The 12,443-nt window shown below is 33.6% G+C and overlaps 1 long non-coding RNA gene across 4 annotated transcripts in view; it reads right to left on the bottom strand.

Moving 5' to 3' along the window:
- Positions 1-12,443, bottom strand: part of LOC147996301 (uncharacterized) — a 425,118-nt gene that overhangs the window by 213,642 nt on the left and 199,033 nt on the right. The window lies entirely within an intron of this gene.

The raw sequence follows: 12,443 nt of genomic DNA, 5'->3' as shown, positions 1-12,443 counted from the left end.
GGAGTGTATGTGTATGTGGGAGGGTAAGAATTAGGAGGAAAGACTGAGAGGAGAGTGAGGAGGAAAAACTACTATGGTCAGGACTCAAAGTAAATATAAAATAAAATAAAATAAAACCAAAGAAATTATAATCTGTCCCCCTTGGTGTCCTGTATATTCTGTGTGCAATGATAATTTAGCCACGCACTACATCTACCACTGCTATGCCATTCCCAGAGGCTTTCTAACTTGAGCTGTCATTTTCACTGCAGAAAGGGGATTTAAAATATAACAATATTCCTACACAAAGTAGGCAAGAACAGAGATCCAAGCATACACTTTATTTTACTTGGAGTTAACCATCAATTATATATAGCAAAATATTAAAATATATTTGCCTTCCATTTTAGTTAAAATTTAATTATAAATTGAAGAAAAAAGAGTACTGTAGTCATATGGAAATTTTCTAATAATTCTGAAAATTAGATTTTGAAAATGCAGCCTTTACTACTATCTCAAAGCAGGTAAATATGAATTTCATGTACTTACTTTTAATTTGTCCTCCCAATCTACCTTTGACTTTATACAGAACTTTTCACTTGACACCACATTATATTTCTTTGTGTCATTGAATATTAAAGACTTTCATAACCTCTACCAATATTCTCACAGAAAGCCATTATTTTCTTATTCTGGCATTCGTACTGATTTTTTTTCTCTTCTCATATTTTCTCATCTTTTACTTCTAAACATGAAACTAATGGAAAATATCCATTTTGTCTTTTAGTGATTATTCTATTATGCACCAAGTTTCTCTTAAGCATATTTTTACTTGTTATACTTCTATGTTTTTGCACAGTTCTATTAGAAAGGAGGTGACGTTCTATGTATTTTTCTCTTTTTGCCTTTATACTTTCTTAAATGTTAAACTGTGCTTTGACAATCCAAAGCTTTAAATGTATGTTAGAAGAAGAAAATAATTCTCAACTATTAACTAACTTTAGGACTCATATTTTAAATAACGCCAAGAAGGGCACTAAACAGCAAAATTTTATGAAATACTAAATGAGGAATGAACATTAAACATTTCTATGAGAATTTTATAAACATTTGCCCAATAAATTTATTGATCTTTTGGTATCTAATATCTATAGAGTAGTATGCACCAAAAATGTATCTTGACCCATTTTGAGAATGTGGATTAAGTGTCAATGTTTGCAATGATCTCTCTCTCTTGCCTTTCGCCTCTCACCTCTCTTCCTCTCTGTCCCCCACAACTATTTTACTACAATTTCAGTCATTCTGTTAGAGAAGAAGGACAGGATGAATGAGGAGACAAATCAGGTTACTGATAAAATACAACTTACATTATAGGAGAGAAAAATAATGTAGTAATAGCATAAATTCAAGTATTGAGGAATAGTTTCCAGGAAACAGCAAAGAATACAGGTGACACAATAAAAAAAAACATCTTGGTTTTCACGGTAAGGAGAGTTGTTTTTGAGAAAATATTAGGATAAAAGCCCAAATGAATGGTAACCAACCATCCAAAAAAGGGTCAAGGGTAGTAGAGTTATAAATAAATGGAAATTCGATACAGTGATGTGCAAGATTGAATAATGTTGTGATTTTGAAAGAACATAGGAGGTCTTAGTGTAATTTAAGCAAATTCAGGAGAGAGAGAGAGAGAGAGAGAGAGAGAGAGAGAGAGAGAGAGAGAGAGAGAGAGAGAAGCAACTATAAGCAAGAAAGCAAGAAAGACAGGGAGTGGCCACACCTTTATACAGAGCTTGAACTCTAGTCTAAGGGCATTGAGAGGTCACTGGAGGGTTTTGATCAGTAAGATGCCATGGATTTGATAAGGTCAGACTGGCAGCTCTATGAAGAATTGCTAATTAGAGAGCAAAAGTAGAAACAGACAGGTCATTAAAAAGACAATTGCATTACTCTGGAAAAGTAGAGAACTTTAAACTGAGGATAGTCAAAATACAAACAGCATGTACTTTAGGACGAATTAAAGAGAATCAGAATTTGGTATGGGAACTTCAGAAAGAAGTAATTCCTAGATTCAACTAAACAACAGAGACCAGGCAGAGTGATTTTTTGGTATAAAGACAAGTGTGGCAATGATGCAAGGATGCTAGGAAGATGAGAGCATAATTGTGTTTTGATAGCTAACTGGAAACACACACACACGCACACACACACACACACACACACACACACACACACATTTGTATGTATAAACTGGAAAAGAGAAGAAGACTGAAAAGCCTGCTGCAGATACTGTTAGAATTTGTAGGCTGGGTAAAGTGGTTAGGAAAGTAATCCTGACAGGAAGCAAAGAATGACAAAAATCAGAGCCTTGGGAAACAGATATTTTGAAATGTACGTGTTACTAAACCACAAGTTGTTAAATTACTCAATTTCTTAAACAGTGGGAAGTTCAAGAGCTGTCAGTATCCTCTAAAATTTACAGATCACGCTTCAGAAGAAAGCAGAACAAAGCTAACAAGCCAGACCTAATCCGGGTTTTAGAACCTCTGTGGAAATAAAAGATGTGGAACGGTATTATTCAGAAACAGAAGAACTGGTAACATTTTCTGTCCCTGATGACCTAACCTACAGAATTCTCATTTACTGTCCAATACAAAGGTATAATTTCAATGTTATTTTTGAAAAACACTGAAGCATCAATAATCCAGAGAAAGAATTCTAAAGCCTCATCAGGCTACGTTCTAAGCAACCTAATGTTATGAGGTCTATTGTAACAGAATGTTAACAAACATGTAGAATTCAGGTAATTCTTCAGAGCTTCAGGTAATACCGCATTGCATGTGACATTTTATAAGTCCAGGCATGAAAATCTGTATTAGTAGCCAAAACAGTTGACTAGAAACCCAATTGATTCCCCTTAATAAAATGCATTTTTACAGAAATATTTATCAATCATTTCTCTCTGACCTAGTATACCCATGTCCAATCAATCAGCAGTTCATCCTGTCTTCCTAACAGAACATCACTTCAAAATATTTTATTTTTCTTGCTCATGTTGTTCCCAAGACAACTAGAAAAATATACATAATGAGCTGATTCTATTTAATGATCTGTCTAAATTACAATAGCTCTTGAGAATAATGAAGAGTACGTCATCAGAAACAAAGACCATAAATATTTTTAGTCATTAAGAAACTAATTATACATACAAAACAGTATACATTATCACTATCTGTAATATACCAACATATTTTGACTGTTAAATGAAGAGTGCGTTGGTTGTACATCAGTTTCATTTTTGAAAAATATTTATATCTGTGTTTTGGCTTTTTGATCTATAATAGATAATGACACACAGAAAGCATGGATCCCCAAGACCAGAGCTGACACCCTTATTCAGTCTGAAAGTAAGATTGTATCATTTCAGTTTAGTCCTGTTAACACTGGATTTACATAGTGACAATTATTTTCTGTAGATATGTAAACATCATTTTTATTAACTTCCCTTAATTTTTCAAATATATCTGTGCACACTTTCCCTTGTCTACTTTCACTATTATGTCTCTTTGAACCAAATGCATATTTAATACTAAATACTTTTAATAGATTAGTTATGTAACACTACTTAAAACTATGTTATACTCATGCTACCCATGAACAAAAACATAAATGTGTTTATATTTAAATACTGGCATAGATTTTATTTTGTTTTTATTTTGTTTGTTATTGTTTGAGATAGGGTCTCACTACAGAGCCCTGACTGGCCTAGAATAGGCTATGTAGAGCAGGTGCTCTCCATCTCAAACAATCTTACTCTCTGCCTCACAAATGCTGGGATTAAAAGTTTATGCCAATATGCATGAGTTGTAAATTAACACATATGAATCAGGTCAGTTAACCATTTAAACTAAGACTTATCTAGGGAGACCATTAGGGTAGACTGCACGCAGTAACAAGCAATGGCCTAACATTAACAGAATAAAATGTGATGTAGAAAACAGACATAAATTACATGAGCATGCAATTTTAAAGGGCAATTATTATATTACTTTGCAAATAAATTCTTTTAAAAACCTTAACATCAAGAGTACCCATAGACAGAAGTTACATGTTTACATGCTTCGTATGTAATCAAAGGTTTAGATACAGAAAGATTTCTACGAACAAATCTTCATTTTCCTCTGAAGCAATAAAAACTTCACAAATAATTTTATCATCTCTGAATGCAGGAACAAGACAAGGATATTGTTGACTCTTTATGCTATAGTTCTTGAAATATTAGCTTGAATAGTAAGAAAATTGGAGGAGTTCAAAGGTATAGAAATAGGTAAGAAAGAGCTCAGAGCATCTTTATTGGCAACCAGAAGAATTTTATATGTAAATGAACCCATACCTTTCACCTGGGACCTCCTACAACTGATAAACACCCTCAGCAAAGTAGCAGGTTGCAAAATTAAAAACGACAAATGAACTGAAAAAGGCATTAGCAGAACAACAAAGTCCATCATACTCATTGAAGTATTTTGTTTTACCATGTGTTTTGGAGTTTTTGTTTTTGTTTAGTTTTATTGGATATTTTCTTTATTTACATTTCAAATGTTATCCCCTTTCCTGGTTTCCCCTCCAGAAACTCCCTACCCTATTCCCCTCCCCCTGCTTCTATGTGAGTGCTCCCCCAAACCACCCACTCCCTCCTGCCTCCCTGCCCTGGCAGTCCCCTACTCCCAAGGGCCTCTCCTCCCATGGATGTCCCAAAAGGCTATCCTCTGCTACATATGCAGCTGGAGCCACGGGTCCCTCCATGTGTACTCTTTGGTTGGTCATTTAGTCCCTGGGAGCTCTGGGAGGTCTGCTTGTTTGCTATTCTTGTTCTTCCTATGGGGTTGCAAGCCTTCTTGTCCTTTACTCATCTATTATTACTTCTGATTTTGTACCTTTATGGGTTGTGTTTGTATATGTGTGCATTGTGCTTTTCCTTTGTTTTTGGTTAATTTTTTCTTTTGTTTGCTTTGTTTTATTCTTTTTATATAGGTCTGTGCTTTTTAGGGAGAGAGAGAAAGCATGAAGCTGGATTGGTGGAGAGGTGGGAACAATCTGGGAGAAAAAAAGGGAAAAAACAATATTAAGAATATACTCTATGGAAAATGTATTTCCAGTTAAGAGAAAGAAACACATATCTGCACATTGACTGCAAATGCAGAAGCTAGTAACTCTTGATAACAAGAACCAAACTTTTCTCACCCATGTCTCTGGATTTCCTTTCTTTTGCTACAATATACAGTTGTAGATAAGGAAGAGAAAAATCCTACCAAGAAAATGGTTTCAGGAAATTCACCAGCTGTTTAACTGACAGAAGCTTCAAGTTAATGGCATTATTCAGTAACACATTTAGTGTGTACTGTGTGCAGGCACACTGTTACCATTTTTACTAATAATGTTCTAATAATTTTTCTTTATAACTCAGAGGATCAATCATATACAAATTGTTGGAACTGTGAAAAATGGTAAGCTGCCTGACTGGCTTATGCGAGAAAGGTCATTTTTTTCATTATTCCCTATGAAAGTGCTCAGTGTACTTTGCATACGAAATAACTCTGAATTGAAAAAAATGTATTAATTCCATAGCAACAGGGTCAAAATGTGAAGAGAATAGAGATTGAAGCTCACTACTATATTTTTCATGAAATCATACACATTGAGTCACTGTAGTTTAAAAGTTGGATTTTTACTTACTCAAATGTGTAAGATATTTTTACTGAAAAATATAAATGAACAAAATATTTCAGTTGATATAAAGGGAGTCAGAGTTAGAGAGACATTTCAGTAACTGAGGGTGCTTGATGTCATCACTGGTGACCTGAATTTGAAACCCAAGTCTAACAAGGTAGAAAGAAAGAAGTAACTCCTGCAAGATGTCCTCTGACCTCCTAGTGTGTCCCGGTACATGCCTATCCACTTGCATGACCGCCCAATCAATGTAATAAAAACTAAGATAAAATATAAGAGGCATAACTGTGTTCTATGAACATTTTTTTACAAGTTTGCCAGTTAACAAAACATAAGTTACTATTTCTAATAGTTATAAGCAGTTATTTCTCTCTTTCTTCTATTCTTGTGTATGTCTTATCCAAAACAGCTAATCTTGTTAGATATAGCTATTACATTGAGAAAGTGATTATTCTAAACTAAAATGTAAGAAATAACTGTGTTCAAAATGTTAACTTTAACACAAAACCAAAACTGAATAATCAAATTAATGACGTAAATAAGGATTATAAATATAATTAATAGTAATAATAATAATAGAATTACATTGTAAAATAAAACTTGTTTCAAAGTTAACTTTATCTCTCAGTTTACTTTTAAAATGTTATCTCTAAAAATTTATACAATTTCATACTTATGTTGTACTTATAGTGTATAAATTGCACAAGTTGCTTACATTACATTGTGTATCTAAGCTATTAGACCATGTAGCTTTCATATTCTATTTTTAATAATCAAATTATATTCCTGTTTGCTTAATCATGGCAGAATTATTTATTAATGACTTTAGATATTCTGTCTACTTCTAATAACATTTTCTGGTTCTAAGTAATTCCACAATGAATAGCTTAATGTTTAGAACTTCCTATTTCTATTGAATTATATAATAAGAATGGATGGTGTAGATGTATCAAATATGTGTCTAATAAGTCCTGCTAGGCATAAAATTATTGCATCCAATGAAAAGTTTATATACATTTACAGTACCAACATAGTAAGTTAGCACAGTAGGCTTACCAAAGCCCGTACATAAATTAGCAGAAAGACTGAAATTATTGCTGCTATCATTGCTGTAAAGTGATTTCTTTCAGGGTGACTTTTATTCATATATTTAATTTCCATAGATTTTATATCTAAATAAAATATTGATATATGTATTCATTTTGTTTTTCTGAAATAAGGTCTCACTGGTATTCTTTGCTGTCCTGCACCTTGCTATATAGACCATGCTGGGATTAAAGATAAATATCTTCTTATTTATTGAGGCATTCTCTTAAAATGCTATCATTTTATCCTTCTCCTACATGATTGAGTGATTATATTTCCTCTCAGTCTGTGGTTGATGTATTTATCTTTGTTAAAGGGGTAAGATTGTGAGTAAAACTGCCAAATATAGCAAGCTGCTCACTATCAGGCCATTACCGCACATTTAATTTTCATCTTAATAAAAATATGATATAGGTATTATTGTCATTACACTCAAATAACTGAAACTAAAACTACTCTAAAGTTAGCTTGGATTAAAAAGAAAACAAAAACAGTTGATCCATATTTATTTCCAAAGCATGTATTTTTGTACGATATAAATGCCTGGGTAATAAGAATCTATTGTAATTAATTTAAGTATTTTTCACAGTTTCTGTTGTCATTCAAACAGATACTTCCTTGTTTAAAAATAATATATTTTGTGAGCTTCTGATGGAAGACATGGTCTCAAAATGATGAAAGAAAATAGCAAATATTTTGAGAAATACTTCTTTTATTGTAACATGCTTTTGAAATTTGTTAATATGGAAAATGTATGGAAGAAAATTATTTAAAGTCAGAAAAACTACTTCAATTTGGAATTGTTTTAAAAATTGAAGTGAAATTTGGAGACGAATGTAGACAAAGTTCTATGACCTAAGCATCTGTCCAAGTTTGCTGCCTTTAGTTAGCAAATACGTAATTGTAAAGGAGCTACATGCTCAGTAGTTAGCTAAATAACACTGCATGAAGAAGTAAAAAGTATACAGACACATACGCAACAGTGTGCCATCTAATGCTGTAGAGAAGCAATTTATTTAATAATCAGATAGAGAAATAGAAGGGTTTTTGAAGCAGAAAAAATATCATAAAAATACAGATGTAAAGTCATAGAAATATTTGTTGTTGGTTAAAAATGATTTAATTATGTATGCGTTTATGTATGTATTTATTTATATACGTATGTATGTATTTTTAAATTGCTAAACATTTCCATCAACTTATGTAATGAGTTTTAATCGTTTTCAACTCCTTACCCATGGGCTGGCAAGACATGCATGAAAAGTTCAGGGCTTTTCAAGGAACTATTTATTCACTTGTTAGCTGAGAGAGGTACATCAAACTCTAGTCTATTTGTTGCCTATTGAATTCCTCCTGTATTCCTAACGTCTTATGCTTTCCTATATACTAAAATCTTATCCTTAACAAAGCAAACCACACCAAAAAAGTACTTTAATCTGAAGCTAGATAAATGATTGTATCAGATGCTAAGTCCAAGTATACCAAACACAGAGTCTGAAGTTTTACTCTTTCTGTGGTTGTAAGGAAAACTTTCAGATAGTGTCATGAATTTCAGGGACAAAGAGAAGATACTTTGAGAAGACACACCCTGTGACTGAAAGTGGAAGTTTTTAAGTTTTTCCACATGGAGCTCTCTACTACTACCAGTGATGACTACTTCTTCCAACACGGTCATACTGGAAGATTGACTTTTTTTTTCCAGAGAGAAAGTAATATTTTGAGAGTTTGAACCAATGCTTTGAAGAAACTATCCCCAAAGCAATCAGGTGTATATTTCAGATGCTACCTTCTTGAAACATAAACATGTAAGAGGAATAAGCTGCTACTATTGGGGGTTTTAATTCAGATTTCAAAGTTTTTCTTAGTGAAAGAAGAAATAGAGAACAGGATAGAAAAACTCAACAGCTTTGGATTAGTTAACTAGCGATTGCCAACGCTACCCAGGTATTTCACGGTTGATACACCATCTGTAGCTCTACTAACATCCATTTGTAACTTGTCTCTGTCTTCCAAACTTTGCCTTAAGTTAGGGAGCTTTAACGCCTCTCTGGCTCTTATCACAGGAAGAGAGAGTACATTTTGTTATCAGATGCATAGTTAAGGTCAGAGACTTTATTCTACAAAAGGAAGATTATAGGAATCAGTGCCCAAGGTTCAGAAAGAAAAATGGTGGTATTTGAAAGTGCTTTGTCATAATTAAGGGTTAGGGCATATAATTAATTTAAAGGTAAGTAGGAAAGAGCAGAAGCAAATTGACATTTGATAATGTTCAAGAGACACAGAAAAAATAAAATTGAAGAGACCAGTTCTTTAATATGTGTTTAACATTCAGTGATATGACATAAGCAAACATCTGTATTCCTAAGGCTAATTCTATAATAAATTTCTATAGCGATCACAAAATTACAAGTATTCACTTTGTATGCACCTGTATGATGAGACACGGTGGTTTGCTAAGTCATCCTTTTAGACTAAGAATGTCTAAAATTTAAGTTTCTGAGTTTAAACTACTTAGCTGTCACTAAAAGTTTAATCATTGAAGGTTAGGTTTCAATTAGATGCTGTCAATAATAAAGTAAAAATCAAAATAATTTGATGACAAGTATGTTACTTAATAATACTCTGGTTCAAAACAAGTGATAAAATATGTTATTGCAGGAAGCACTTTCATGATTGCCATTGCAGTATTTCCATATACAGATTTTTCCCTTAAAGATAACAACATGGCCAGACTGTAGAAATTATTCTGGTTTAAAACAACAGGACCATCAGGGATATCAATGTTGCATGCAACAGGTCTACAGCTGTATGATGACTCCAACATTTCATGGGATTTTGAAAGCTTTACATTTTGTCGTATGTACATATTTAAAACATTTTGTATGTACACGTGGGGCACGTGTGAGTAAATGATTGTTTAACATTCAGTGATCTGACATAAGCAAACATCTGTATTCCTAAAGCTAATTCTATAATAAATTTCTATAGCGATCTATAGTGTGAGGTGGGAGTTCAAGGGGCAACCATGAAAGTCATGAATCATGTTTCTCAAGAAGTATCTATGATTTTTGTTTTGTTTTGTTTTACCAGACACAGAGTCACATGATCTGCCACTGGCCAAGAACTGGCCAGGTAAGAGTGATGAAACAGTCCTTGGGGCCCAAGGAATCCACCCATTCTAACTTTCCAGTACTGAGATTAGAGGCCAAATTTGCATATGTGGTTTCTGGAGATAAAACTCAGGTTCCTGTGTTTGCATATCAAACATTTTACAGACTGATCCAACTTAGTTTCTAAAACATTTTAATATCTTCTAGGTTGATAAGGGAAAAAAAAGTACCAGTCTTGCCTTCATTATTACTCTGAAAATAAGTGCATTGCTTATAGGAAAACTACATTAAATACCTACTGTGAACTATTATAAAATCTTGGATATCCAATTGAGGTAGCACTATCCATCAACACTATCTGTATCATTCTCAAGACTCATTTAACTCTTTCAAATTATAAATGTGAAGCCTCTGTGCTGTCCAATGAGGTTCTCTCCTGGTCTAATTTCATCTTGGCAGCAGAGTTTCTCCTTATTGTTCTGAAAGAAAATCCATCATCGTGAAGTCTAACGTCATTCTTCTATTTCTTCTAACCAATAGAGGAAGAAACAATTCTGGCTCAAGATGTGGCAACTATTCACAAACATTTTCACCTGGGGCCTCCTCAAATATGTAACTGTCCTCATTATTTCACTTAACGGTTTCATGGGCGACAAGGAAAGCTATCAGTGGAGGACATAATTTCTGAATGCCTAAGTAATCTGCGAAAACAGGAAAAATTCAGGGCAGAAAGACAAGTCTGTTGCAACAGACAACAATATGGAATATCAGTCATCTCTGTGACTCTCCCAAACATTGTGAATTTAACTGAATAGACCACATGACTGAGGATTTATACCTCATCTCAACAAGAGTTATTATAAAAATGTATGTGAGCAAATTCTATTAATTTCTCCATCTTATCTCTGAAGCATATAACACACTTATATCTTGCCTCAAGAAATATTTGTAAGTAAAAATAAGTTTATGTTCTCAACTTTTATTAGTATATCAATGTATAATTTCATCAACAGTATTATATCAATAATCTTAAATAATCAAAATTGATTTGAAGCACTGGACAAATGCTAATCCATATCGTTGAGCATCCAACATACTCTGAGCAGTAGTAGTCTAAACTTTTGGAAGTAACTTTAAAGTAATCTCCACACAGTGATATAGGTTTATCTATCAAAATGAGAAGTAAAAGAATGTGACCAAGGTTAAATAGTTGAAGGTAGAAGTAAGCTTGGGAAAGAGTCATAGTAACAAAAATAATGAGGGCTCAATCAAAGGAAGTTCAGACTGGGTAAGTAATTACAAGACTGACCTATAAAGCATTCTTTTCCATGTCCAAAGTTATATCTACGGTGGAATCTATGTACATGATATTCAAACTCTGCAGGTAGAGTATAAAATTTGGTTCTCCTGTCCATAAGAATAGAAAGAAGTTAACATGTAGAAGTCATATATATTATAGATTTACGCTTCTTTTTATAAAATGATAAAATGACGCATTTCAATCTGTAAGACACAGAATACAAGACCAAGATTTTATCTGTCAGCTAAGAATGAAGATAGTCAAATGCTAGTGTTAGTTTTATAGCTTTTATACCAGGATCAGAATCTTTCATATTAATTTAGCTCTCAAGGTTATGAATGACTACTTAGTTATACTCAAGAAACAAGGTCTGCCTGGGATACACTTCTATTATGTATTAAAATTATTCTTACCAATCAGAGCTTCCAGGGACTAAAGACTAAACTTTCACTTCCAAAGACTATACATGGACTGACCCATGGCTCTAACTGCATATGTAGCAGAGAATAGCCTTGTTAGGGCACCAGTGGAAGGGGAAGCCCTTGGTCCTGCCAAGGTTGGATCCCCCAGTGCAGGGGAATGTCGGGAGGGGGGAGCGGTAAGGGAGTGGAGAAGTGGGGGAGGGGGTGGGGGTGGGGGGTTTATGGACAGGAAACCAGGAAAGGGAATAACATTTCAAATGTAGAAAAAGAAATATATTTAATAAAAAAATATTCTTATGATTCTAACATGGTTTTTTGCTTTCCAGAATTCTGTGACTTGGCTATTGCAATAAGCAGGACTAAATAAGTATTTATGTGATCCTCTTAGTATTGCAGAAAGAAAGAGTGAAAGAATGCCAGAAATGGTATCATGCTAGCTAATCTTGATTGACACTTGACACTTTTCAAGCTGTCTATATTTGATTTTTAAGACTTCATATATAATCATCAGATTGTGTTCATAGTAGATCAGTCAAGGAAAAGATACTATCCAAGCACTCATAGAGATAGGCCAATTTCTCATAACATCACCTCTGAATTATATCTTATTAATTGAAATTTCAAAAACTTTAAATGAATGCTTCAGGTAACTATTTGCACCTACAGCACACATATTTGTCTTTTGGTTACTGTATATTTTATTAAATTCAGTTTGGTAAAGCATCCCCAACATAGTCTTAGGGAAATAACAAGGGCGCCCTCTGCTCTGAGTCCAGAAGGTGACACTGTAGAGAGTGTCAACCAAGCACAGCTTCCTCCTCC

The sequence above is a fragment of the Rattus norvegicus genome, chromosome 2 (assembly GCF_021556685.1).
Source record: "Rattus norvegicus strain SHRSP/BbbUtx chromosome 2, alternate assembly SHRSP_T2T, whole genome shotgun sequence".
Lineage (NCBI taxonomy): Eukaryota > Metazoa > Chordata > Mammalia > Rodentia > Muridae > Rattus > Rattus norvegicus.
This window is presented reverse-complemented; position numbering and strand designations above follow the sequence as displayed.